This window comes from Accipiter gentilis, unplaced genomic scaffold (assembly GCF_929443795.1).
Source record: "Accipiter gentilis unplaced genomic scaffold, bAccGen1.1, whole genome shotgun sequence".
Lineage (NCBI taxonomy): Eukaryota > Metazoa > Chordata > Aves > Accipitriformes > Accipitridae > Astur > Astur gentilis.
The window spans coordinates 30936-57823 of record NW_026061172.1 but is presented as its reverse complement, the minus strand read 5'-3'; the positions used below and the strand labels follow the sequence as shown (position 1 = coordinate 57823).

Genomic DNA, 26888 nt, shown 5'->3' with positions numbered 1-26888 from the left:
CCAAGCACTCGCAGATCCTCCATGCCTGCGCCGTCTCGGCCAGTCGCACCAGCTGCCTCCACTTCAGGAACTGGCCAGCGCTGCGGAGGGCTTCCTGGGAGGCCTGGTGAGCAGCACAGATGCTACCACCACCATGGGGGGCACAGGACCCTGTGTCCTCCCTCCTGGTGGGGCTCAGAGCCTGTCCTGGCCCATGCAGGGAAGACGCACCAGCTGGGGACTGATGCTGCCAGCAGGTTCAGCACCCCAGGGGAAGAGGAGGGCAGCCACCCTCTCTGGCTGGAAGCCTGTCGGGGCTTCAGCGTTTCAGCTTTGGTGGCCCCAGGCTGCTGCGGAGCCGTAGTCCAGTCTCTGGGGCTGCAGGGACCCATGCCAGGGGCTGTGTGGAGGGAGCTGGGTGGGAAAGGGACCCACCTGCCCATCCACCAGGCAGCAGGAGGAAAAAGGCAGCAGTGGGCAGGGAGGGGGGCTCTGCCTGTTCCTAGGGACTCAACAAGCTAGACCTCACAGTGCAGTGTCAGCATTGCCCTCCCCAAAGGACCAGTCAGGTTGGGAATCCCACCTTGGCCACACTCTCGTCCTGGTCATGCAGGTGAAAGAGCAGCGGCAGCAGGCTGTCCCACACCACCTTCTTCATCTTCTTCTTTTCAGCACCCACCACGAGCCCCATTGCAATTTGGAAGAGATGGATGGAGAGCTCCCGCACCGTGTCCAGCTCCTGGGGGAAGAGGGGAGGAGGACCTCAGCCACAAGCCCATGGCAAGCAAGGGGCTGACATGGAGACAGACATCCCCAAAATGGCTGCAGGCAGCCCTGCTGCAAAAGGCAGCGAGCTGCGGCATGCAGATGGTCTGCCCAGGGAGACTGGGGTCTCCGGGGCTGAGGGCCAGAGAGGGAGGCCCTGCAGAAGGCTGGAGGATGCTGCCAGAGCAGGGTGTGCATTGGTGGGGCTCAGCACGCCTGCTGCCATCCTGCCACCACTGTCCCCCGCTGCGGCAGGGAGGCCGAGCCGGAGTGAGTCCTTGGTGGGGGGTTTGTGACACAGCACGGAGCCACCAAGGGCAGCAATGGGGTCTGGGGACTGCAGGGCAAAGCATCCCCCTGCAGAGCACAGGGGCTGCAGTGGGAGGCGTGAATGGAGGTGCCCAGGAAGGGGGACATGGGGCTCTCCCCCAGCCTTACATTGTTGAAAAGCAGCAGGAGCTTTCCAGCCAGTGCCAGGGCAGTGAGGCTGAGTCTCTTCCCCTCCAGCAGCCAGAGCATGTTGCCAAGCACGGGCAGGGCCGCGGCGCTGGCATCACTGTCATCATCCAGCAGCTGGTCCATAACGTACGGCAGCAGGATAAGGGCTTTCCTTTCCTGTGTGAGACATGCCACCTCCTTTTTGTAAAGGAGCCACCGATCACAGGGGTGAAAACCCTCTCCACGAACACCGGCCTCCCCACTGGGTTCTCTGCAGGCAGTGCAGGTTACGAGGGCAAGGTCCCGGCAGACAGGGCTCACCAGCATGCCCATGGGAAGAGCAGGGCACAGAGGGGGAGGACAGACAGCACTGGCTCCTTGCCAGCCCTTCGGCTGCCCCCTTCTCCACCAGACCCCCCTGGATAGGCTGGTGGGTGACTGGCGCTGCCTGGAAAGCTGCCCAAGCTGCCAGCAGCCCCTGCCATGGCTGCTGTGTTTCACCCTGGGGCTCAACACCTCACGGCCAGGCCCTGCAGACCCCACGCTCAGGCCGGTTGCTCTGCTGCCAGCATCCCTGCTGGGACGTGCTGGCAGTGGGAGCCCGTTCCCGTCAGCACTGCTGCTTCTCTCCTTGGCATGGCACAGCCATGGGGCAGAGGGCCGGGGAGGCAGGAGAGCTGGCAGCAGCCAGCACAGCCCACAATGCCCAGGAAAGCCTGAGCTGCCACGTTACCCACTGTTCCACCCTGGGCTGCTGTCCCGGCTGCCCCCTACTCACTGTGTCAGGCCTCTCGGTGAGCCTGAGGATGGCCCTGAGCACCAGGCTGGGCATCCCCAGGCACTGGCTCTGCAGATAAATGGGGAAGATTTCCAGGGCACGGACCAGCTCTTCACTGATGTTGGTAAAGTCCAGCATCTGAAACACAGGCAGTGGGAGCTGGTGAGGTGTGGTGCTGGCTCCAACCATCAGCTCAGGACAAGGACGCAGGGCAAGACCAAGCCCAGACGGAGAGAGGCAGCAGGGATTGCAGAGAGTCCCCGTGCCCCACACCACAGCACATTGCTTGCTCATCTGCTCCTCCATGGTACCAACCAGAGCCCACCCACTGCCCCAGCTTTCCCCACAGTGGTGGGCATGGGAGAACCGAGCATCGGGGGGAGCTTGGAGTGGTGCCATCAGGCTCACCTCAATGAAGAAGACCATAGCGACCATCTGCCAGGTGGGGTCCTCTGTCCGGAGGAGCTCTACCAGATGGCAGAAGATGGCGGAGCGCAGGCGCCTTGGCATCTTCATCATCTCCCTGACGGGGAAGGAGGCACTGTCAGGCCTGAGCCAGGCAGGCACATCTTTTGGGGGTTTGCACCAGCCTGGACATCGCCAGTCTGTACCACTTTCTCCAAGTAATGGGGACCCCACTGCCATCAGCCCCAAGGGAGGGGGTGGCATGGGGTACCCTTTCCCCAAGGAGCAGGGAGAAGGGGCTCTCACCTGGCGATAATGCGCACTCCCATGAGGTGGGTCTGGGAGCTGAGCAGGGTGTCCCAGCCACCCTGCGCCTCGATGGCCAGTACCTGGCTCTCAAAGCCCATGCTGCAGAGCAGCACTTTCAGGGACTGCACCGCAGACCTGCACAAGGAGAAATGCTTAGCTCCCACCCTGGCTTGGCTCCGGGTGGTTGGCAGGGATGAGAGGAAAGGGATGGAGCACCTGATGGGAGTGAGCTGATCCTGTCGGTGCTCCGTCCAGAAGATGTGCACTTCCTGCAGCGTCAGCTCCGTGGTGAATGACGCTTGGAAAAGCAGCGCCAGGAAAAGCTGGGGGAAAATTGCCTCCACCTGCCACAGGCAGACAGGCTGCAGGAGGATCTCGCTTATCGCCCTGGTTGCCTGCAGAAGACACCCGGACGCTGAGATGTCCCCTCATCCCTGGGGAGGTAAAGCCTTGGGGCGGGCAGGGAAGGGGAGCAGGGGCCCCAGACAGCTGAGATCAGCCCCGGAGGTCAGCAAGGCTTCGTCCAGCAACTCACAGCCAGGGAGAGGATGCGCGGGTTGTCCTTGGTGGAGGTGGAGGTCTTGCGCAGTGACTGGTTCACCAGCAAGCTGAGCAGCTCCCTCAGCACCTTGTCCGCAGCCCGGAGGTCAGACATCATCGCCCTCCACATGGCCCTGGCGACACTGCAGGGACACGGGGCTCTGTCAGCAGGGACACCCCAGAGGATGGCCGGGCTGAAATCCCTCGGGAGGGTCTTGGGGCCCCTCTCCTAGTGTGAGAGGAGCCCCCAAAGGCTGGTGGTCCCCTTACCGGGTGCACGTCGGGGAGCACTGCAGCAGGCTGGCCACCAACTCCCTGGGGTGTTTGCGCACAAGCACCACCAGGGCCCTGTCCAGGCTTTTGCGGGCTACCACCGCCCTGACGGAGGGCCGGCTTCTGTAGATGGCCCACACGACGTTCAGCACCTGGAGGGGAGACACGGGCGGGAGTGGGGATGTCAGCATGGTGAGCGCGGCCATTTCCCCAGCTCCTACTGGGAGCTGCTTCCGTTCCTAGTGCGGTATGCCAGCTCGAGACGGCATCAGTGCTAGCCAGGCACAGAGCCAGGGGAGGAACAGTCCCCCAGTGGGCTGGAGCATCAGCTGTGCCACCCATGGGCTATTCACCTGCCCCGGCTGGAAGGCACGGTCCGCCACAAGGACATCCACCATGTGGGCAGCCAGCCTGATGCTGTAGGCGCTTGGGTGTCTCAAGCTCTTGATAGCCATGAGGATGATGTCTGCCTGGTCGGAGGACTGGAGGTATTTTGTGAACATCTGCAGGATGAAGGAGAGGAGGGGAGATTTGTTGCCTCACCCAGAGCATCACCCAGAGCATCTTGACTGTGCAGTGAGAGCGGGGCACGGAGCCAGGCTGCGCTGGGGAGGAGACTGATGGTGGGCATCAGGGTCCCGCAGGGGACTGAAGCTCCCTGAGGGCCTTTGCCTAGGGAACAGCGTGAGCCCCTGTCATCCCCACGCATCGGGTGTCCCTTCACTCACACTGAGCCAAAGGCACTTCTTACCAAGAAGATTTTGCGGGTGTGGCTGATTTTCAAAAGCTGCCAGGGCTTCATTGCTTGCCAGTCCTCCTGGAGCTGCAGCTGCTCTGTGCCATGCAGCCAGGGCCACCTGCCTGGGGGGGAGCAAAAACGGGGTGCTTAGAGAGAGGGTGCAGAAGTGGAAGTGCAGTCTGAGAGCATTGGGCAGAAAAGTTGCTGGCAAAGAAAAAGGGCACCAGACAGGTCCAGGGAGCAGATACCCAGGGAGGGTCCAGGGCTATTGTGAGCAGGGGCAAGGCAAAATGACTTTTCAGACTGCAGGCAGGCAGGCAGGTTGGATAAGGCTTTCTCTCGTCAAGGAGAGTGGCCCCTGACTGCCCATGCCTGGGGGATCCAGCCCGACACAGCTTGTCTTACTTCTCTGCTGCAGGACAAACGTGTGCAGGTGATAGAGAGCTTCTGCAGCCTCAGGACGCATCCCCTTGTCCTTGCAGGTGCAACAGAGGGTGAGGTGCCCCACCAGCTTCCCCAGCATTACAAACTGATGTGTCTTGGAGCACTGATGCCTGCGGACTGTGGCTTGGGCAAAGCAGGGGCAGACCTGGGGGAAGAGAGGCAGTGTGAGCACAACGGGAGCCCCAGCTGCTCCCAGAGCAGCTAGGCAGCAGCCAAGAGCAGGGCAGGGCTGCCGGACCCAGGTTCCTGCCTGTGCCCGGGGCAGCCCTGCCCTGCCCTGCCCTGCCCTGCCCTGGGAGAGAGCATCGACAGGACAGGGGCAGGGCAAAGACCCCTGCTCCCGACCTGCTGGCTGGGTGCCCAGCTTCCCTGGGAGGTGCCGGGGCTCAGGGGCACAGGGACAGGGCACTGGGGCTGCCCAGACCAGGAGCTCGGTACCTGCGGCAGGGAGTAGGTGGTGATGAAGTTCACCAGCCTGGCGATCCGTGCCATGGCCCTCTCCTGCACCTCTGCCAGCTGGGAATCGGTGAAGGGCAGCAGCAGCTGGGAGGAGAAAAGCTGCTGGTGTGCCAGGGAGGTGGCATGGCACAGCATGGCACAGCCAGGCTTGCTCTGGGGCAGTGCCTGGGATGGGGCATGTGTCCTTCTTGCCCCTCACAGCAACCTGCTGCGGGCAGGCAGGTCACTGCATCCCGCTTCTGCTGCTGCCTCTGCTGCCTTCCATTCACTCCCCACCAAAAAACATCCCTCTGCCTCCCACCCAAGGACTCCAAGGCTTTGGGGTGACCACCTCACTGGGGACCTGTGGTGGGGGCTCTGGGATATGGCCCATGGTGAAGCTGGAGGGGGAAAGCCCCAGGGCTGGGCTCCCCTTGCCAGACAGGCAGGTCCATCTGGGAGGCAGTGTTGGGGAGGACGGGCAGCGGGCAAGGCTGCAGAGGTGGCGTGGGCTGGGGCAGGAGAAGGGGCTCTGGCGGGAGCCAGGAGGCAGGGGGGTGGGGGGGGGGCATGGCTGGTAAGGAGAGACATTCCCTGCCCCCCTCCTTGCACCAGGTGCTGGGGGTGGGCACCGCTCAAGCCAGGGGTCACTGCCCATGGGGACCCTGTGCCAAGGTCAGACCTCCAAGATGTTCTGCAGCTCCACGATGCCAAGGGTGCCGGCACTGCGTACCAGCACCTGCAGCATGCTGTCCATCGTGGCCAGGGTCTGTGAGGGGGACAGAGTCTTGGGGGCAGCCCTGGAAGCCTGGCAGGGGACGGCCATGGCCCTGCGGTGCCCAGGAAGGGGCCTCGCAGCCAGGGAACTCCCCATGGTTCACCCCCTGGCACACCTTGGAGTAGAGTGAAGCATCAGGGCCCTGAGCGTCCTCCTGAGGAGGCAGGTGGAAGATGTTGCAGAAGCAGGCATACAGGAGGCTGTTCTTCTTCTCCTGCAGAAGCAGCCCCGCTCTGCTGTGGGGACAGAGGAGGAGGCAGACCCTGGGCTTAGAGACCTGAGCTGAGCCCCATGCCATGGGGGACCCCTCAACCCTCCATCACACTGGCACTTGCCTTTGCAGGAAAAACCCTGTGGCACCCCCTGCCCTGTTCTCTGCCTCCCTCTCAGACCCAGGACTGGGGATGCCCCCCACCTGGGACCGGTGCCATCGGGGCCACCAAGCTGGGGGCTGGGGCAGGTACCTCATGGAGATGATGGCCAGCATGGCTTGCTGCTGCACCATAATGCCCTGGGGGCCAGCAGGCTCCTCTTGCAGCAGCACCTGGGGAGCACAGCAGCGTGGGACAGCTCAGGATGGGGCAGTTTCCTTCACCCAGCAAGAGCCTGTGGGGCTGGCAGAGCCCAGGTGCCCCCATCCTGGCACCCCCTCCCCACCCAGCACCCAGTGGTCCCAAGCCCCATGGCTGGAAGGGCTGTGGCCGTCACAGAGCCACAGGCTGGCCAAGGGACCTGCAAACATCCAGCCAGGCCGCCCAGGTGGCTTTGGAGCATCTCCAAGGATGGAGACCTGGAGCAGTGCTCATCCGCAACCCCCCTGCCTGGCCAAGCTCTCATCTGCCCCCGGGGCTGTGTCGCTGCCTGCTGCCCCTGCCCCTGCCCCTGCCTCAGCCTGACTGGCCGTCCCCTCACCTCGATGGTCTCCACCACCTCCGGCTGGCAGAAGTAAAGCATGTCCCACGCAGCGGAGTCCACGCTGGTGGTGCTGCAGATGGTGCAGATGGAGGCCAGAAACCTCAGCTTCTGGGCCTCTTGCTGCCAGCCAGGGAGGAGACAGACAGACAGACAGTGTCAGGGGGGAGAGACAGCCAGGTGGGGGGCCCAGCACAGCCCCCAGCACCTTCTGAGCACGGGACAGGGGCCGAAAGACAGGCTGGGAGACACGGGCACAGCCTCATAGAAGTGGCCACGGATACCTTTGGTCTGCTCCTGAGGAAGGCTCGAATGATGTCCAGTGTCTTCCTCCCTGGGCAAAGCCAAGGCAGAGCAGCACAGATCTGGCCAAGAGAGAGCAGGAAGGGCTGGGGGGCAAGCAGCAGGGAAAACCCGAGCCCTCTGCCCAGCTCCCAGGGATGCCACAAGCCCTTGCTCAAGGCTGGGACACCGGTGTCCCCTGTGTGCCCCAGGAGAGAGGGTGTGATGCTGGAGGGCAGCACAGGGAGGGGGCCCTGCTGTGGTCTGGTAAGGGATGCGCTGGCACCAGGGCACAGGGAGAGTCCCTGTCCCAGAATGCCAGAACAGAGCTCCCTTCCCGGCCACTGCGCTGTGGGAGCTCTGATGCCAGCCTGGCTGGGGGATGTGAGCCTGGCCCAGGACAAGGCAGGGCAGGCTGGGGAGCCCCCTGCTCCACAGCACCCGCACACTCACCTGCCCGCAGCAGCTGGACCTCGGACATCTCATGGGGCTTTGGCCTGGATCTGGGAGCCGGGGCAGCTCCAGCCTTCTCCACCCAGGCCTGCCTAACGTGGCCAGGGGGTCTCTCCGCCATCCTGCAGGAGGGAGGGAGGAAAGGGGTGAGGAGGACCCCCTGCCACCCCAGGGGTGGTGGGGGCAGAGGTGGCTGTGCTCAGGGGCTCCTCGCTCCCATCCTGTCCCAACACTGTCCTCCCAGACACTGCGGGAGCAGGGCTGGCTGCCACAGGGTGTCGCAAAGTACCCCAATGTCACTCCCCTAAGCCCCCTGATCCCCCCTCCCCAGAAGCCCTCTGGCTGCCCCGGAGCACATGGACCCCTCCTCGCCCTGGGGGGACGGGACTGGCTCCCTCTTCCTCCTCCTCCCGCTATGGGGCTGGGGTTTGTCTGTATGGGGGCATCCCCCTTGTCGCAGACACCCCTCTGTCCTCTGTCCCTTCCCTCCCAGGGCCTGGTGCCACCCCCACCTATGGCCAGGCCGAGCCGGGGAGCAGCCCCCAGCCCCTCAGGCACGCCGAGGCTCTTCCCTCGTCCTCAGGAGGCGCAGGACAAGGCCCGCCGGGCTCCCCTCGCTCGAAGGCAGGTGGGCACACCGGGACACCAGAGGCCTTCCTGTGCGCTCAGCCACAGCGATCTGTGACCGTTGGGGTCTGCTGGGTTGCCCTGGTTACGGCTGCCGCGGCAGGCGGCAGGGTTCCATCGGCCGTTCGCTGGCACGAGGGAGGGGGGGAGTCCCCCCTCCCCCCCTCCCCGGGGCCTACGCCCCCGCTGGGCTCAGCCCGGGCCTGCTGGGTCGTCTGAGCGGGCGCGGGGGCCCGGGCCGGGGTGCTGGGGGACGCGCTACGCCCGGGGTGGTGGGGCCGGGAGCAAGGTGGCGTGGGCACAGAGGGGTCGGTGCGTGGGGACGGGCGGGAGGTGAGGCGAGAGGCCGGTGGGCAGCGGGAGGCTGCGGGTCGGGCCGTTGCGGCGAGCTCGGCCCAGCAGCGGGGAGCAAGGCGGACGGCAGCGGCGGCGGGGCCGGCAGGTGGGTACGGGCGGGAAGGGGACGGGAACGGGGGAGCGGGGGAAGAAGGAAGGAAGGGGGAAAGGGGAGGGGGAGAGGGGTCTGGTGATGGGTCAGGGATGGGGTCGATGAGGGGGTCAGGGATGGGGTCAGGGATGGGTCAGGGATGGTCAGTGAGGGGCTGGGGGCCACTTGTCTGGGAGGTCCAGCCGTGGGGTGGGCGCAGTGATCAGCTGGGTGGTGCCGTTCAGGTTTGTGCAGCCTGTGCGGGTGTAGCGTGGTTTGGAGTGATGGGGGGGTGCAGGCAGGGTGGGCTGCGCTGTGCAGGGGTGCAGTCTGTTTTGGGTGCTGGGGGAGGTGCCCTGGACAGACGTGTCATTCATGCTGGGGAAGCAGAACCAGGCGCTGGTGAGCCGGTGCAGCGGTTCCTCCTGCGCAACATTCTTAGGAAAACTCTCCTTTTTCTTTCCTTTTCCTTGCTCCTTCGCTTCCAGATCTCCGTGGTCGCAGTTTGTGCTGCCTCACCTCCAGCACAGCGTGCAGAATGAAACGACGGTCACAGAATTCGTCCTCCTGGGGTTCTGCAGCACCCCAGCCCTGCAGCGCTGCCTCTTTGGCCTTTTCTCTGCCCTCTGCTCTGCCACTCTGATGGGAAACGCACTTGTCTTTCTGCTTATCTGCCTGGACTACTGCCTCCCCATGTACTTCTTCCTCTGCCACCTCTCCATCGCGGACATCTGCTACGCCTCCAGCAATGTCCCCCGTATGCTAAGGAGCCTCCTTGGACAAGGCAGAACCCCCTCCTTTGCTGGGTGTGGGGCACAGAGCCATCTTTATTTAATCTTTGCACTTACGGCGTGCGTGCTGCTGGCCATCATGTCTCACGTTCGCTATGTGGCAATCTGCCGTCCCCTGTGCTATGCCCTCATCGTGATCTGGAGGCTGCGCCTCACCCTTGCCACGGTTTTGTGGGCTTTGGTGTTTGTATTTGGTACACTGCAAGCCTCTCTGGCTTTACACCTGCCTTTCTGTGGCCCCTGCGAGGTTGTCCACTTCTCCTGTGAAATTCTTGCTGTCTCAAAGCTGGCCTGCCCTGCCGCTCCTGCCAATAAAGTCCTGATCTTTGCTGTTTGTGTGTGCTTCTTCCTCTTCCCTTTAGCCCTAATCCCGATTTGCTCCCTGGACAGCCTGGCCACCGATCTGCGCATCCGCTCTGTGCCAGGATGGCACGAAACCACCTCCACCTGTGGCTCCCACCCGACCGTGGTGGGTGTCTTTTATGGAAACGCCATCTTCGTGTACGCGGGGCCTGGGAGCGGTAACTCCTCTGGGAGGGAGAAAGTTCTTTCCCTTTTCTACAGTCTCGTCAGCCCCAGTTTGAACCCCGTCATTGACAGTCGGAGGAACAAGCAGGTGAAGGAAGCCTTGCTGAAGCTTCAGAGAAGGAAGAGGGTCTTTCATTCCGTCTAGCTGGCGCTCTAGGCTTTCACCTGTCTCCTGTCTTTCTGCTCTTTCTTCTTGGGCTCTTGCAGTATTTCTCACGGAATGTTAAGTGGTTAAAAGTGTCCTCGTTTCAGCTTGGATAGAGTTAACTGTCTTCCTAGTAGCTGGTACAGTGCTATGTTTTGAGTTCAGTATGCAAAGAACCTTGATAACACTGATGTTTGCAGTTGTTGCCGAGGAGTGTTTAGACTAAAGTCAAGGATTTTTCAGCTTCTCATGCCCAGCCAGTGAGAAAGCTGGAGTTGGCACAGGACACAGCCAGGGCATCTGACCCAAACTGGCCAACAGGGTATTCCATACCATGCGACATCCCATCTAGTATAGGAACTGGGGAGTGGGGGGGGAATCGCTGCTCGGGGACGAGCTGGGTGTGAATGGTGGGTGGTGAGCGATTGCACTGCGCACCATTTGTACATTCCGATCCTTTTATTATTGCTGTTGTCATTTTATTAGTATTATCATTATTAGTTTCTTCCTTTCTGTTCTATTAAACCGTGCTTATCTCAACCCACGAGTTTTACTTCTTTTTCCGGATTTTCTCCCCCATCCCACTGGGTGGGGGGGGAGTGAGTGAGCGGCTGGGTGGTGCTTAGTTGCTGGCTGGGGTTAAACCACGACAGAGACAGAGTCACAGCAGCACAGAATGGATGCTGAAAGAGACCTCTAGAGATCATCCAGCCCACCTCGGCTACTCGAGCAGGGCCAGCTGCAGCAGGCTGTGAGTCTGCTTCTCCAAGGTTCTATTGGCTGCGTTGCTCCCAGGTTATGGAGCTCGCATGGGAAATGGGCAATGAAGAGGGATGAAGTTTCCAGGCACTTTCTGGCCGGTGCAGTGATTTTTATTTTTTTTTTCCTTCTGACTTTTTTTCTCCCCGCTTCCTGGTCTTGCGGCTGCCCAAGGCGCAGCCAGACAAGTGGAGGAGGGTCCCTGCCTGGCCTGCAGCTCCCTCCCTCGCCATTCTTGGGGTGATTTGGCATTATTTTGCTGTGTCAGTGAGGCAAAGCTGGGCTTTCCGCGGCTGAGTGCAGTGGGACCCAAGGAAGGCCGTGATGGTCTTGAGGCTTTGAAGGGCTGTGCACCGAGCCCTGTCCCCGCTGGAGGGGACGCTGGTGGTGTTCAAGACGAAGGCCTTGCAGCCCTTGTTGTCGTGTGTGCCCGTGTCCGCCCCGGCCCCCAAGGTCTGTTGTTGTCGCAGGGGCTCTGTGCTGCTTTCTGCGTGGGGCCGTGTCCGTGAGTCCTGCAGGGACCTGTCTGTCCTGGCTTCCCCACCAAAGGGCTGCTTCCCCTGGGGAAGGGGAGAGGGGAGTTGTTCCCGTTCCCACCCCCCCACCATCGCCTGCCCAGCTGGTGGAGACTGGGCCCTGGGGGTGGCTGGGTTCCCCTCGTGGCTTGCTGGCTCAGATTTGGGGCTCAGTGGGGCTTTTGCACCTCTTGGGGGCTGTTTCTTGGGGTCCCCTGTGCTCCCTCCCCGTCCCACACAGGCACCGAGCAGTTCTGGAGAAGGAGCTTTTAATTAAAAAGACAAGAGAAAAGGTCCCATCCAAGCTGGTCTAACCCCTCCCTAGCCACCCCCGCCCACCCCCCCTGCCATATACCCCACCCCTCCTCTCCCACCCCCCCCACTGCCCCCATCTCCATCCCTCTCACCCCTGTCTAATCCCCCCCACACACACACACCCTCACGTTGGCTGCCAGAGCCCTGCGCTTGCTGGGTGGCATTGGCAAGGAGCTCTGCGCCTGCCTCTTCCTCCGCTTGCCTGCCATGGCAGGTGGGGACGGTGGCAGGTCCATCCCCGCACCCTGCCACGGCTCCTGGGGCTCCATCCCGCTGCCGTTGACTATTTTGAGGCTCAGCATGGCGTCGCTGAGCTCGGGGATGCAGTAGTCGGGGGTGAGCATCTCCTCAGGCAGCGAGAGCGAGCTGAAGTTGTGGTCGGGGGTGTCTGTGCTGGTGCCAGCAGCATCCTCAGGCACGGAACCTCTGCTGGGAGCATCCTGGCTGACCCCCACTCTATCCAGGGCGCAACCGAAGAGCCTTAGGGCCTCTTCCAGGAGCATCTCCTCGGACACTGCAGGGTCGCCAGCAGTGTCCCCAAGGGCTTCGTTGTTGGCGGCAGCGCAGGGGCTGGTGTGGACATCGCTGCCCAGGGGTGCGCCCACAGGGGTGGCCGTGCTGGCGATGTTGATCTGTGCCAGCTGCCCCTTGATGTGCTGGTAGCCAGGGATGGACACTGGCAGCTCCAGAGGGTCTGGGGCCACCCCACTCCTCTGGTTTTTGTAGGGTGTGAGGTATCGTGGTTGGCCCTGGGGGGCCCCGCAGCCCGCGGGACCCCACAGGGCAGCACCCGGCAGAGAAGCGGTGCCTTGGCCAAGCGTGGCGGTGGCCGGTGGAGGCAGGTCGGTGGTTGTCCACTGGATGCGGAAGACCCGGGGGTCGAAGAGGCAGCCACATGGAGCCCTCTGCAGACATGTGTGGGTGAGGGGGAGCTGTGCTGGGCCGGGGGAACTGTCCAGGGGCACCCGCCGAGCCGGCCCCGATGGCCGACATCCCCCAGCTCTGGGCCAGGGGCGTGGGGAGCTTGTGGCCGGGGTGATCCCCACGGGGTGAGCCGCTGTGCCGGTGGGACAGGGTTGCAAATCGGGGAGGAGACTGGCATCTAGGAGGTGAAAGGGGAGAGGTGGCCCCAAATATTTGGGGAATTCTCTGCAGATGGGCTTTACTGGGCACGCGCCGCCCGGGCGAGGGCAAGGATGCTCACCGGGGCTTGCTGAACCCCCATGCGAAAAGTGCCGGGGGAACGGGTGTGATGGGGATGGCGAAGGGGCCAGAGCAGACTGGGGTGCCATACCTGCTGGTGGTGCCTGGGGTGCCCGGGCTGCAGGGAAGGGCTGCTCCCGTGCGGGCAGGCGGCATAGGTTGGCTGAGCCTGAGAGAATGAGACAGGAGCGATGGCCGGCGGTCACCTCTGCTCTTGTCCTCCAAGAGCATCCCTGGGCTGCAGGGGTTGGGGTCGGTCCCTACCTCAAGGGTAGAAGGTTTTGGGGAGCACGAATGGCTGGAAAAGCTGGGGCACTGGGGGGCCCCAGGGCCCAGGCAGTGGGAGCTGCGTTGGTGGCCGTGCCATGGTCCCTTCTGGCTGTTAGCTGCCAAGGACTCTTTGGCGTCTCCCCGGAAGGAATGCGGGGGCTCCCTGTGTTCCGCCCCACCCCCAAGAGCCTCCCCAGCTCCTCCTGGGGAGGGAAAGAGTTAAGGGAGGCTGGGGTGGCCCCGGGGCCTACAGGCGGCTCTCGGGGTCTGCGGGTGCAAATGCTCTTGGCTTTCAACAGTATTTTTCCGGTGGGGGAAGAAGAACAAGTTGATTCAGCTGAGCCGAGTGGGCACCAAGCTGCAGCCACAGCCTCCTTGCGCCAGATGGCAAATGCGTTTGTGACCGTTGCCCGCGCTTCTGTTCACTGCGTTGACCGGAGCGAGGCAGAAATAGGAAAAAGGACCTCGAGGGCACGAAGGAAGGTCACGCGGTGTCGCTCGGCGGCACGCTTTCCCCCAGCCCTCGCTCCAGTAGTGCTGTCAGGTCTTTCAGTCTCCTGCTGGGAAAAGCAGCAGCTCTGGATCCCCCTGGGAGGGGGCGGCCCTTTCCCTGGGTGCGTGACACCCCGGAGGAGACAGTTCCCGCTGCCGCGTGCTCCCAGAAAAGGACTGGATTCTGCCCAACGTCCGGTGTCAGGGCGCTGGGGCTGTTTGCGCTCTACGGGATCCCAGGGATGGGGTTAGTACATCCCCTCCTCGTGCTTGGAGGATTCGGCGCTAGCAAGGACACCCCAAGGGTACCAAGGACACAGGCCTCTCGCTCCCGCTGTGTGAACAGCGTGTGGCCTGGGGGAGTCGGGACAACTGCCGTGAACCGGAGGCCAAAGATCTCTCCTGGCCTGTATCCTGGTAATCAAAGAGATTGCGCTCTGTTCGTGAGGCACCTCTGGCTGCAAGATTGTGCAAGGCCAGGTGCTGCGTGACTTGTGGCAGGGACCGATGCTGGGGGCATGAAGGCAAGCGCGCTTCTAAAAGCATAAAACTCCATTTCATTTCAGAGCGCAGCTGAGCCACCCCGCTCCTCAAGACTCTGCCATCTGCACCGCTGTGGCTGGGACCGGGCAGTGCTGCACATCCCAAAGGCCACCAAGTCACACCCGTGTCCCTGCTTTTCCGGGAGCTTCTGCGATGCGAGCGATGTTCTGGGGGCTGATCTCTTGGACTACAGCTACCCCGTCCCTGACCGGCAGCTGGCCAGGAGGGTTGTGTCCAGGGTGGAATTCCACCTCTCTGACAAGAACCTGGCCAAGGATGCTTTCCTCCTGAAACATGTCCAGAAGAACAAGATGGGCTTCGTCAGCATCAAACTGCTGACGTCCTTGAAGAAGGTAGGCAGCGCGTTGCGTTGGCCAGCCGAGGTGGGAAGTGGCCTCCATGTGGAAGACGCCTGGGTGTGTGGGTGTGCTCTGGCTGTCTGCCATGGCCAAAACACTGCTGTGTTATCAACAGCTTTCTAGCTACCAGTACAGAGCACAGCACTACGAGGGCTGCTGTCAGGTAAAGGAACTCCAACTCATCCAGATCCAATACAGAAGGAAAGTGGAGAAACAACAGAGGGAGCAGCCCAGGGACACAGAGCCCCAGGTCTCATCTGGCCGCTCCTGTGACCATACGGTGTATGCAAAATCAAATACCTGAAGTGCTCCCTTAGATGCAGTTTACAGCCAGGGGACAAGAAGGTGGCAGTTCTGCATTTTGCAGCTCCCAGGCTGGTGGCAGAGCCAAAGCAAAAAAAACAAACCCCAAACCAAACCAACCAAGAGAGGTAAAACTGGAGCGCAGGGAGCAAATGCTTTTCTTTCACCTTAGGCCAACTGCTTGGACGCTCTCTATGCTGCCCTGCCACAGAGGGCATCCCTCTCGTACCAGTAAGAGACATAAGAGTGAATTAAAGCCAGGACCCCAAACCAGACCAAAAACCCGGTTGTGATCAAGAAGAAAGTGGAGAATGCATCAAATATAACAGAAAATTATTTTGGACATTCCCAGTTTACATTTGGAAAAAAGAGAAGGAAAACAAAGAGGAGGAATTAGGTATTAAAAGAAGAGCACTGAATGATAAAGCCATAGCAGTCCCTCTACCACTACAAACCCACACCCCCACACACACGTACGCACACAGACTTAACACCACCAAACTCCCCTTGACTGTGACGTTCACCTCAGCTTGCTGGTCTAGAGATACTGAATGCCTGAAGCACACCAAGGATAACTGAAAACATCTGCATGGCTTTAATGGGAATCCTCCAACTGAAACAAAGCACTTTCTCCCTCTGTCTGCGTTGGCACATCCCCGAGTCACGCTCTCACTCCTCTCCTTCAAAGTCAAGATTCCTAAACGGGAAAAGCGGGAGTGGGGAAAGGTGAAGGGAAGAGAAAAAGAGGGAAAGCATCATCAGTGGAAGACCTGCCAGCTGCTGCTGATTCAGCCCTGTTTGGGGGACCACCCCAGCAGAGAGGAGTTGGTTTGCATGCCACGGTCCTCACTGCCTGTTCCCAGGGACAGGCCGTTTGCTCAGCCTTGCCGGCCAAAGCGTGGGAAAAGCGTAGGTGTGCGCCGTCGCTTGCTGAGGAGCACGGTCACGATCACATGCAATCCTTTACCTTTTTCCTCCCTGGATTCAAAGGGTTTCTGTCTTCAAAGTGAGAGCCTTCCATATGGTCGTTTGTGACATTTCATCCAGGATAACAATCTCAGAAGGATCAGTCCTGCAATAAATATTTTACATAGCAATCCGTGATTATGGGAACTGATGCCACCAAGGGCATTAGCATCAGCAAGAGGAACAGCGGAGCCCCGAGAATCAAAGCTCTGCATAAGTGTGGGAGGTTTTGCTGGATGAGGAGTTTGGGGAGGCAAGCCGGGGAGCTGCAGAGCAACAGCTCTGTGCAAAGGCTCTTGCTGGGGCTTAGCCCCGGTCCGGGTTCCTAAGCCACTGCTGGTACAGATCACGCCTGCAACTCCTCATGTGTTAAGTATGAGGATCTCCAGCTACCGTAAAAGCACTGATGAGGCAAGGTTTGGGGGTCAAACGCGAGTGCTGCAGCCACTCTGCTTGCGGTCAGAGCCTTGCAATCACTTCCTGCAGCCCTGCCCCCGAATTCGATTTTCCCACCAAGCTGCCTGCTGGTTTCTGTGGGATGCCCCACAAAGAGGCAAGTGGAGAAAACTCTGCCAAACACCATCAAGCTAATCTTGCCGGGGGTCCTGGCGCTTGGTGGGGCTTTACCCGTCACTGCTTTGCTTTGGGATATCCACGTCACTGGTCTTCCCCACGTTCAGCTGAACTGAACTTGCAGCAGCAGCAGCTTCCATGGCCCTCCTGGACTCCTGATGTAAAAAAGGGACAAATCACGTTCTCTGTCTTTGATCAAAGTGGAGATAAGCTGAATGCCCAGCACAAACTTAGCAGTCTGCCCTCCGCTTCTGCCCCTTGGCAGCTATAGGTATTAGTGCAGCAGGGGAGAAACCGTTCACTCCAAAGATTTCGGGGCAGGGGGACTGTGTGTTCAAAACATGATTATGAGCAAGTCTTGCCAGCAGCAGCAGCCGCAGCAGCATCTAATAATAATCATCATAATGATAATGACCTTTGTGAAAAACGACTCGTTTTAAAAATTACACCTGTATTCAAGCGTTCAGCTCACTGCTACTTGAGGAAACAAAGGTTACAAAAGTTACAGGCTATTGGGATCTATTTCGATTGAGTGCTGATCTTCCCCCAACATTTCCAGACAAGCTGTAAGAGAAACAGGCAATCTCACAGACACACGGAGATGTCCAGCCCCGAGGACACAGCAAGCCTTACCTCTTCTTCTTCTCCAGCTTCATTTCTGGCATCGTCCAACTTCTTCTTCCTTTCTGGCATAAGGTCATCCAGAAAGCTGAGCTCTCGCTTTGAGAAGCAGAAATCCATCGCTTTCCGGACAAATACGAGAGCCAAAACCTTCATGAATAAGAGGGAAGATGCGGTGAGCTCAGAGACGATGCCACCTCTCACTCCAACGCTGCAAACACCCCGCTGCCGAGCGGTGGCAGCTCTTACCATCATGGGAAAGATGATGGCGGCACGGGACACCTTGATGGTCCAGAGCAGGACGAGGCAGGTCAGCTGGATCGCCGTGAAGAAATGCACCTTTCGCAAGGGCACGTGCCGCAGGTAGATGAAATCCGGCTGGTGTTTCGCTGGCATCCAAAACAGCTTCAAGCGATCAAAGAACTGTGAAATAAAAGGGAAAGGTTGCCACCTTGGGACTGCGGCAAGTTGCTGGCCCTCTCGAGACGTGGAGGCACTTTGCAGCATCTCGCTTGCCGTCAGAACTCCTGGATCCCACCGCATTCCTCCTGGGAGCAGCACCCATTTTCCCTTCGCTCCATCTAGCAACCGGCTTGCCCCTGAGAGCTGCCCACCAAACGGCAACTATTCCATGCCATTCCATTATTAGCATTTCTCGGCCCACTGAATCCCCCCGCGAGGATTTCCACCAGTGGTAGAAACTGCCTTCCCTTTGCACCAAATTCCCCCGCTTTTCACGTAACCAAACACTGACCTGCCCTAAACCCTGCAACAGAGAGCGCTGAACTTGCCTGGTCCTCCCAGCCCTCTATACCTCCTGTGCCTCCACCAATCTCTTTCTTACACAAAAGAGTTTCATTGCTTGCTCTGCGAGAAGTTTTTCCCATGCCACTGCTTTTTTCCCTGCTGCTACAGAGACAAAATACCAGGGAGCCGACATGCTGCACGCTGTAAAAGAGTCCGTACCTGAATTCTTCTGAGCGACGACACACCCATGTAGAGAAAGACGCCATAAAGCACAGGCATTGGTATAAACTGGGGGGGGGGGGGGGAATAAAAAAAAAAAAAAAAATGCAATCGTTTCTTTTTCTGTATTGCATTTTCAGTATTACCACCCTCTTCCACAGGCACTGCCTAAAATTGCTTGAAGCTTTCCAGCTTCCATTCAGGCTTAGAGATGGGTCAGATATTAACCATTGTTTTGCCATTTTGTGCGCACGAGTGAGCTAAGGCTCTGCTTTAGGCTGAACTTGGGAGTTATCTCTCCTCAGAATAATCCTATTTTCCAGAAAGGTTGGAGGAAAATAGGCGATTTCACCCGTGCTACCCTATGCCGCATTCTCTGGCGGTAGAAGAAACACTTCTGCCTATTCTTGGGGCAACAGGCAAAGGCCACAGGCCTCCTTTTAGCCTAGAGACGAGATTACTTTGTGGGAGGAACGTGCAAGGAAGCCCACAGGGATGACCTCAGTGTGTTTAGCTCCTGGGAACGGCTGCTCCGCGGCATTTGGGGAGCAAATTGCAGCCACTAAAGGGCTGCCTGTTTGAAACAGAGCAGATGTGCTTGTCTGAATATGCTCAACTGTAACCCATAAACATGGGTGGGCCTGAAAGACACCCAAAAATTCAAGCAGTTGCGTTGCTTGCTCGCCTCGAGCACACCAAACGGGGGCCTGAAGGGCTGCAAAACCTAACCGAGGCTGGTTCCCACCGTTGGTCAAGCCCCAAGGGTTGGGACCACCTCCTCCTCCTCCGCTCCACAACTAACTACTCAGGCCTGCAGAGAGGGGACTGTTTTTCTGTAACCTCCAACAAGCTCACGGTTGTTGGGTGGTTTGCATTTTCCTCTCACCTTTAACACGGAAGTGAAGAAGACAGAGCAGCCCATGAGCACAAAGATCAGCAAGCCAGTGACTCTCTGCTCTCGTATCCCCAGCAACTTGGGTTGTTCTCCTGGAGCTGAGCAGTCAGACTCTACTTTGAGGCTATTCACGTGGGTGATGGACAGGACGGTCGCAGCCACAAACCAGGGCAGCCCCATCACAGAGCACACCCCGAGCATCATGGCCACCACAAAAAGGTCCAGGTGGTACCCGCATCCTTTCTGCAGGCAGGAAAACAAGAAACAGAGCATCCCATAGCACAAGAGCAAGGATAACGTCGCAAGTCAGACTCAAACCCTGCTCGAGCACAAGTCAACTTCTTCAGAATTCAAAACAAGAAATGGAAACAAGCAAGGGTGTATGCAGGCTTTGCACAAGCACCTGGCATGAAAATCTGGCAGGAGTTCAGACACAATGGATATGCAGAGCTTGTGCATTAAATACTTCTCCAAAAAACAACAAGCCACAACCCAAAAGCACCAAACCATTTTTTCCACTCACAAAGAAAACTGTACCACTTGCAAGGAAGGTGTGACTCTGAGTTATCCCTGGCAGCGCATCAAAACAATTCATTCCCCACACCTGCTGCTGCTGCCATTTTAAAACAAAAACGCAGTTCTCTATTGCTCCAAGATTAATTTGCTCCTCCAAAAGGTTGCTCATCTGAACTGCCCTGTCACTTGCTCCCTGCATCATCGTTAATCCAGGAGAGCATCCTGCCACGCAGCCTGACCTTGTCCCAAACCAATGCCTTCAGAAAGCATCGGGAATAAGAGCTTCCCCCCAGACCTGCAGCCCAGAAGGGGCTGGAGTCATCTCTCGCAGGCCCTTACCTTCAGCTTGTGCTCCTTCCTGTTCACAATAACGGCACTGATCTGCTGGTCCATGAATATCAAGATGGTGCAGAGCAGAGCTGGGACGAGCGCAGCCAACACCGTCCACCAAGGGTTGGGTCCTATGGGGTTGATGAACCACCCGCGGTCGTCTCTGGTAGGCTGCAACAAAGCCCATACATCAGCATCGTCTCCCAGCCCAGGCACTCCACTGGCTTTCATTTTCCCCTCCCTCCTTGCGTCAGAGCACCTCCCAGCCCTGGCTTCATGTCCCCCTCTCCCGGGGGCTTCAGCAGTGCCAGTCTCCTCCTTGCAAGCAGCTCTAGATACTTCCCCTGTAGGTATCTAGTTTTGGGGCCATCTTCTCATTTCTAGGAGGAAGCAAGGCACTTGGAGGTGGAAGAGGAGATGGTCACACCACCAGCATCTCCTCCAGACTCAGCCCTGCCCTGCCCCGGCATCACCTTGTGGCACCCCCACGTGCCAAAACACCCCGTACCTTGAACGCATGGGGGACCTGGAGCTTCGGCAATGGGATCCCAACCACAAAGTCAAGGAGCACCATGATGACGATGGTGAGGAAAACAGCAAAGTTGCTCACTGTGGACCGTACCTGGGGCGAGAAACCAGAGGTGAGAGGGGCATGGCAAACAGGGCCGTAAGGTGAGATGCAAGAGTTGCAGACATCCACAACATTAAGGCTGCTTAACCAAATCCCACCACCCCTCTGAGCACATGCAGCCTGATCCCTTGCTTAGATACTGCTGCTGTGTTTGTCCCTGTGAGATCTGGGGTCAGACAATAAAAAAAAGCTTAACTAGGCCAACAAGGGTTGGTTTAAGTCAAAATCTAAAAATAATAATAATAATATTAAAAATAAGAAAACACATGTCTGCCACTACAGCTACACTCACAGCTACAATGGCAACAAGGCACTGAGGCATCCTTTAGTCCTCAAAAGGAAGCTCCTCATTCGAATCTACTTTCCACTCGAGCACATAATGCACAGAAGGTAGGGGAAAAAAACCAAACCGAAAACCCCAACCCCCAAAACTTTGGGAAACCTTACTTCCTACTACGTGAGGAGAAGAAAAAAAATTAAAAAAAATCAAACCCCAAAAATCTTCAATCTGGGGCAGGTCACGAGGCAGGTGGGAAACGCTACGATGATTTTGCACTCATGGAAATGAGTGTGGGACATCCAAGCTCTTGGAGAGCTTGGCCTGCAAGGCCAACGTTTCCCAGCTTGACCAAGGCAGGGCAAATACTGCTTAGTGCTCCAGGAAAGCCATTTTGGGAAACGAGTGCGGAGATGGACACTGGCCACCTCCTTCTACTTACTCTGGTTGGAAAGTAGCGGCTGGTTTTAAACGTCTTCAAGAAGCTTGACAGGGCAAAGGTGGCGAAGAAGAGGATGCAGCACCAGAAGAATACATCAGGGGTGTAGGGGCCGTCGCGTCCACAGGCAGGTCCTTGAAACTCCCCACGCAAATACTGACATTTCTGGAGAAACAGAGCGTCAGGACACAAAGGCAGTGCACGTGCGGCAGGGAAACCTCGCATAGCTAGGGGGTTTTGAGGATCTTGGTCCAAGATCCACGACCCTGTAACTGCTCCTGCCAATGGAGATTTATATTTAATGAGCAGCAGCAGCTGAACAAGTGACACATCGAACTACACAGCGGAGAAATGAGATGTGAGGAGACACCATACGCTAGTAACACATTACAAGAAACACTCATCCAGGTGACACTCTTCCATCAGTTGCTTGCATTCATAGCACTGTGTTTCCTTAACTGCATCTGGCTTCAGTCCTCACATCTTCCCGCAAAAAACAACATGCCAGGCTCTCCCAACCCTGTGAAGAAAACCTCATCAGCTTTCCTAACTAAAAAGTAATTCTTTTAAAAATTATTTTTAAACCTGAAAAGGACTAGGATTCACAGGACTAGCATCATTACATTCACTTCACAGTCCTCCTCAAAATGGGAGAACAAAAGATAATTGACATGACAAACGCCACAGTTACAGACGTTCCTTCCTGGGGGTGCAGTTCGCACACCTAGGAGCTCATGCATGCACGAATGGGTGACGCCAGGCAGCAGCCTTCTTACGTGCCTCTGACCTCAGGAAGAAACAGATAACATGAATACTTTTACTCCATTTGCATCCTGAGGACCAGAGATGAAGCCCAAGATTTGCCTAGATGACACAGTCAGTTCCTTTAAGGGATGAAATTGTTCGTTTGAGTTTGGCTTCAAGGACTCCCACAGCTGGCGATTAACTAAGAGGTATGCTACAGCGAGGAGCCCGACACACAGACTGCAGGACAACTCATCACGCCAGGCCTCTGAGCTTGCAGTTCTCCGCAGGGCCCGGTGCTGCCTGAGCAGGTGGATGGACTTCCCAGTTCCAGAAATACAAGCTCGTGAATCAAACCCTCCTCAAGCACGCAGGCAAAACTGGCTGCGCTTTAGCGAAGCAAACCAACAACGAGGCTTCCTTTGTTTGGGTGCCTCCTGTCTGACGATGCTCTGGGCTACTTTCTCTTCCTGGCAGCAACAGGAATAAGTTGCTCTCATACCTACCAGCTTCTGACAGAGAAAGAGGATGATCTCGTTCTTGCCTGCTAGGACCAGGGGTGGCAATAACGCAGTCTGCCGAGACTGGAAGGGGATGCCTTGGAGGCGGAAACACGCGGGTGTTCATTACTCCTGGGCACTCGGAATCACGGGAGGAGATGATGCCGAAGGGCCTGATCCGATTCACAAACTGACGCACCTTAGGACTGAAAAGGCTTCTCCTTCCACTAACTTACTTTTCTCTGCAACAACAGCCTCAGGAGAGTAACTTCTCCGTAACCCTTTACACTACAGCAACTACAATACTTAATCCTAATGTACCTTACAAGAAAACTACTGCGGTCTTCTCTACTAGAGGGCCAACGCTGCTGCGCTTTACATTTTATTAACCTTTTGAAACAACGCACTAGCTTTCCTTGCAATCGCATTACGTGGGCTTCCTGGGACTTCATATATGCACGTTCGTTTTCTCTGGCTAAATCAGATTTGGAACGCAGGGGTGGCCATCTGAAAACACTGCAAAACATTCTTTTTACATACATCAGTTCTCTGGTGAAGGCAACAACTGAGGAGGATCTTCAGCTAATGTAAAACTGCGAAGCTCAGAGGAGTCGTACTCCAGCTAAAGATCTGCGCACTACTAGGCAGGAATGTCAAATTAAGCAATGCCCAACAGATACAAGTCATTGGACCTTTTCTTTTACAAGTAGGAAAGAAAGGGTACACAGAAAGATAGTGGTCTGTAGAAAATGCATGTAAATCATCAAGATTTCCAAGGATTACTCGAATCGCTTCCTGGAGAGGCCAAAACAAGAAAGGAAGGAAGAATATTAACAAGATAGCCACAATCCCACTGCCAAGTACAGTTTTCAGGCTTGGGAAAAAAAAATAACATTACAGTTTGCAGGAGTCATGGAAGAGCAGGTTCCAGATATTTTGCTTTTCCTCCTCCCCTTCTTCCCCCTGCTCCCTCCCATCACCTTAGAGCACGCTGCCCTAACAGATTCACAGAAACTGAAGTGAACGAATATCTTAACCCTGAATTAACATAGAAGCAATACTATGGAGAGTGGAGGTGTGCTTTTAAATTTAACAAGTTCTACATTTAAGAAGCCTCCTCCTTGCCAGCACAACACATGCAGTATTGACCTGTTTCAAAAATAAACATATTCCCCTTTTTTGGAATATTGACCCAATTCAGTTACAAAGGAACTGTAATTCAGCCCCAACAAACTCCTGCTTTATAAACGGGAAACTTTTTCTAGGAATACCTTTTGTCGGGAAGTGGCTTGCTGAAAAAGGACATGGGCCTGTGGAAAAGTTCACACAGAGCAGAGTTCTGTGTGAAAGAATGTCAGTTTGAGCAACAAGACTAGGCCTTGGCTGAAAATAGCTGGCTTTACTGATATTGGGAGAAAAACAACAGCTGGTCTCGCTGTTATCAGGAGAAAGACAGGGACGGTGTGACCTTGGCATAACTTCACAAGTAACTTTTGAAGAAGTTCTCATGAGAAAGTTACTGAACACGCGTAGCTGCCAACCACAAGTGGGTGTGTTTTAGTAATGAATAAACATTAGCAATGTACCAATCATATTAGGACTAGTAGGCATAATTATCGCAAACTGTATAAATATGAGCTATCCGTGCAAATAAAGTTGAATCACTTCTATCACTCATATTGGGTCGACTTATGTGCATTCCTCCGCCGCTCCAACAAATGGTGCCCGAACGGGGACCGAAGAAAGGGGAATTGGAGCGACGGACACTGAGAAGCACCGGTAGCAGCGACCGGGGGGCAAAAGATTAACCGAACGCTGATCGTCTTGGTTGGTGTGTTAACTCTCGTGCCTGGACCATCCAAAAGGGGTTCGCCGTCAGTGAGGGCTACTGGAAAAAGGCTGCAAAGACTTTTTAACCGAGGTCCCTTAATCAAGGTAGCACCCAGGAGTATCAAGAAGCCGGCCGGCAATGGATCAAGAGGTAGCCCTAAAATTATTACAGTGCTTTTTAGAAAAGCGGGGAGTAAACTGCATTAAGCAAATTTCGGGGTTGGTCGCGTTAAGGGATGCTTTAAGAATCCAGATTTATTATTTAAGGAGAGTGAATGGCGTAGATTAGGAGACGTATTATGGGATATGGTAACTGATGATGATAAATCAGCTAAAAAACTAATGAAGCAAGGACAGAAACCTTTCAATTAGTGTGGGTACAGCTTTTGAGCTTAGTACCTGGAATGCTATCGGAACCTCCCTATGGGATGAAATTAGTGACGGGTCTAAAGAAGTTAAAGATCTTGTAACTTTATGGAAATTGATTAAGACAACTCTGTAAGAAATGAAAGCAGATCGTAAAGCGTCTGCGTCTGCTTTTGCTGCTCTCTCTCTCCAACCGCAAGCGAAAGGGAAAAGCGGGGAGAAAAACATAATGCAGCGAGAGAGACTTTTTGGAGCTTGTTCGCCTACTCTCGTGCCCTTGACTTCTGCTCCACTCCCTGGGACTGCCGATATTAATCAGCCATCCGACAGTTCCCAAGCCTCCCTAACCGTACGATTAAAGGAAACCCTACAGAATCAGGGAGTGAGTAAAAATCTGCCTACGAAAAACCAGCCCTCAGATACCACCGTTCAACATGAACAAATTATACCTAGCATACACCCTGATTCAAACAATGCAAACAAGGACTTGGCTACTCTAATAATAGAACAAAAAGAGACAATGTTAGAATTGTTAAAGGAAATGGGGAAAAGAGACGGGGAAACCAACCGCACCCGTGACAGACGCGGAGCCGCCTGTAATAGCCGCTGCAGAAGAAAGGCAGAGACATTGGAGGGGTGTAATAACAGATGCCATTATAGAAGGGACTATGCTCTAAGCATTCCCAGTTATTGCATCAAATGGACAGAAAAAATGGGAGGTGTTTGACTGGAAGGTCATTGAGAAATTAAGGAATGCTGTGAGTCAGTACGGAATCAAATCTGCGTTAACTCACCAAATACTGCAATTCATTTTTTCTGCTGATACGCTGATACCTCAAGATATTAAACAGCTAGCACAGTTGATTTTGACACCCGCCCGAATGTTAGTGTTTTTCTGGCAGTGGGAGAAGCTCTGTGATAGGGAACAAGCAACATCACGACAACAAACAGATCCCCTATGGGGAGTAACCATGCAGATGCCGATGGGTGCTGGACCCTTCGCATCAGGGAACGCTCAGTTACAATGTGTCACTGAGGTTCATCATCTATCACAGATCTTGGCGTATCAAGCTTTTCTTACCGTACCAGACAATATGTACAGCCATGCTTTTACCCAGGTGAAACAGGAGAATACAATTTATGACCACCCTGACATGAACGAGGGCATGAAAGAAAACATGTTCAAAATACTCGCTTTTGAAAATGCTACTGAAAAGACACGCAAAGCATTGTGTAATTTGCCGAAAAATGCAGACATCGTTGATATGATAGAATACACGGATCGATCAGTGGACTCACAGAAAGTAGCCTATGCTGCCACAGCTCTCCAAGGAGCTACAAAGAAACACAAGGCCAGTAAGACACCCTTGGTCAAGTGTTCTAACTGTGGCAAACGTGGACACATTAGGAGCAAATGTACAGGTACTGTTAACAGTAAGTGCTGCAACAAGTGTAAGAAAGATAACCATACCACCAAGAATACAGGAAGAAGGGAAACTTTACACTGACCGCGAAGGCCCCTCGCGTGACGACACGAATGCAAGGGGCTTGAGCTGCCAGCCCTCAGGCAGCCTCGCAACCACCAGATCCGCCACCGCAGGAAGCTCCAGAGTGGATGTGGAAACCGCAGTCAACATAAAGGGACCATTGGGGTTTGGACTTAGTGCATTTTTAATGGGGCAATCTTCAACAGCTCTAGAAGGAATTCTGGTGCTCCCAGGGCTTATTGATGCAGATTATTGTGGGACTGTGAAAATTATGATTCATGTTTTAATCCCTCCTGTTTCTATTCCTAAAGGTACCAGAATAGCACAATTAGTTCCATTCAGGTCGTGTGTTCCGAACCCAGGTGAAGTACAACGTGGAGATGGTGGATTCGGCTCCCCAGGGAAACCGCAGGTATACTTTGCCATGGACGCAACAAGAGGTAAACCAGAAAAGGTAGTGCAATTGGAAGGGCCCGATGGAGTTGTTGTCAAGAAACCGATGACAATCAATACAGGTGCTGATGTTATGATTATTTCACAATGCATTTGGCCTCCATCATGGCCATCGATCAATCCAAACTTTGGTATTGCAGGGATAGGGGGCACACAAGCCACCTTAGTAAGTCAGCTACCGCTTACATTTGTGTTCCCCGATGGTGAACACATTACGACGTGTCCGTATGTCATGACTACCCCAACTGAATTGTTTGGCCTCGTAGGCCATGATTTATTGAGCCAAATGAAGGCAATGTTAGTGACGCATCCTTTTTAGGAGCGGTCACTGAGGGGTAGCCGATTCTGAAAATTAACTGGAAAACAGATGAACCTGTTTGGATTGATCAGTAGCTGCTAAATTCTGAAAGGCTACTAAAAATACAAGGGTTAGTTGAGGACCAGTTGAGAGCGGGACAAGTTGTTCCTTCTACTAGTCCATGGA

The 26888-nt window shown here is 56.1% G+C and overlaps 1 long non-coding RNA gene across 1 annotated transcript; it reads right to left on the bottom strand.

The window, feature by feature from the left end:
- Positions 1-14598: 14598 nt before the first annotated feature.
- LOC126037515 (uncharacterized) lies at positions 14599-16497 on the bottom strand. Its single transcript, XR_007505727.1, has 3 exons — positions 16404-16497; positions 15778-15882; positions 14599-15507 (listed from the first exon to the last, which is right to left on the bottom strand). It is a non-coding gene; the product is annotated as an uncharacterized LOC126037515 (long non-coding RNA).
- Positions 16498-26888: the final 10391 nt, after the last annotated feature.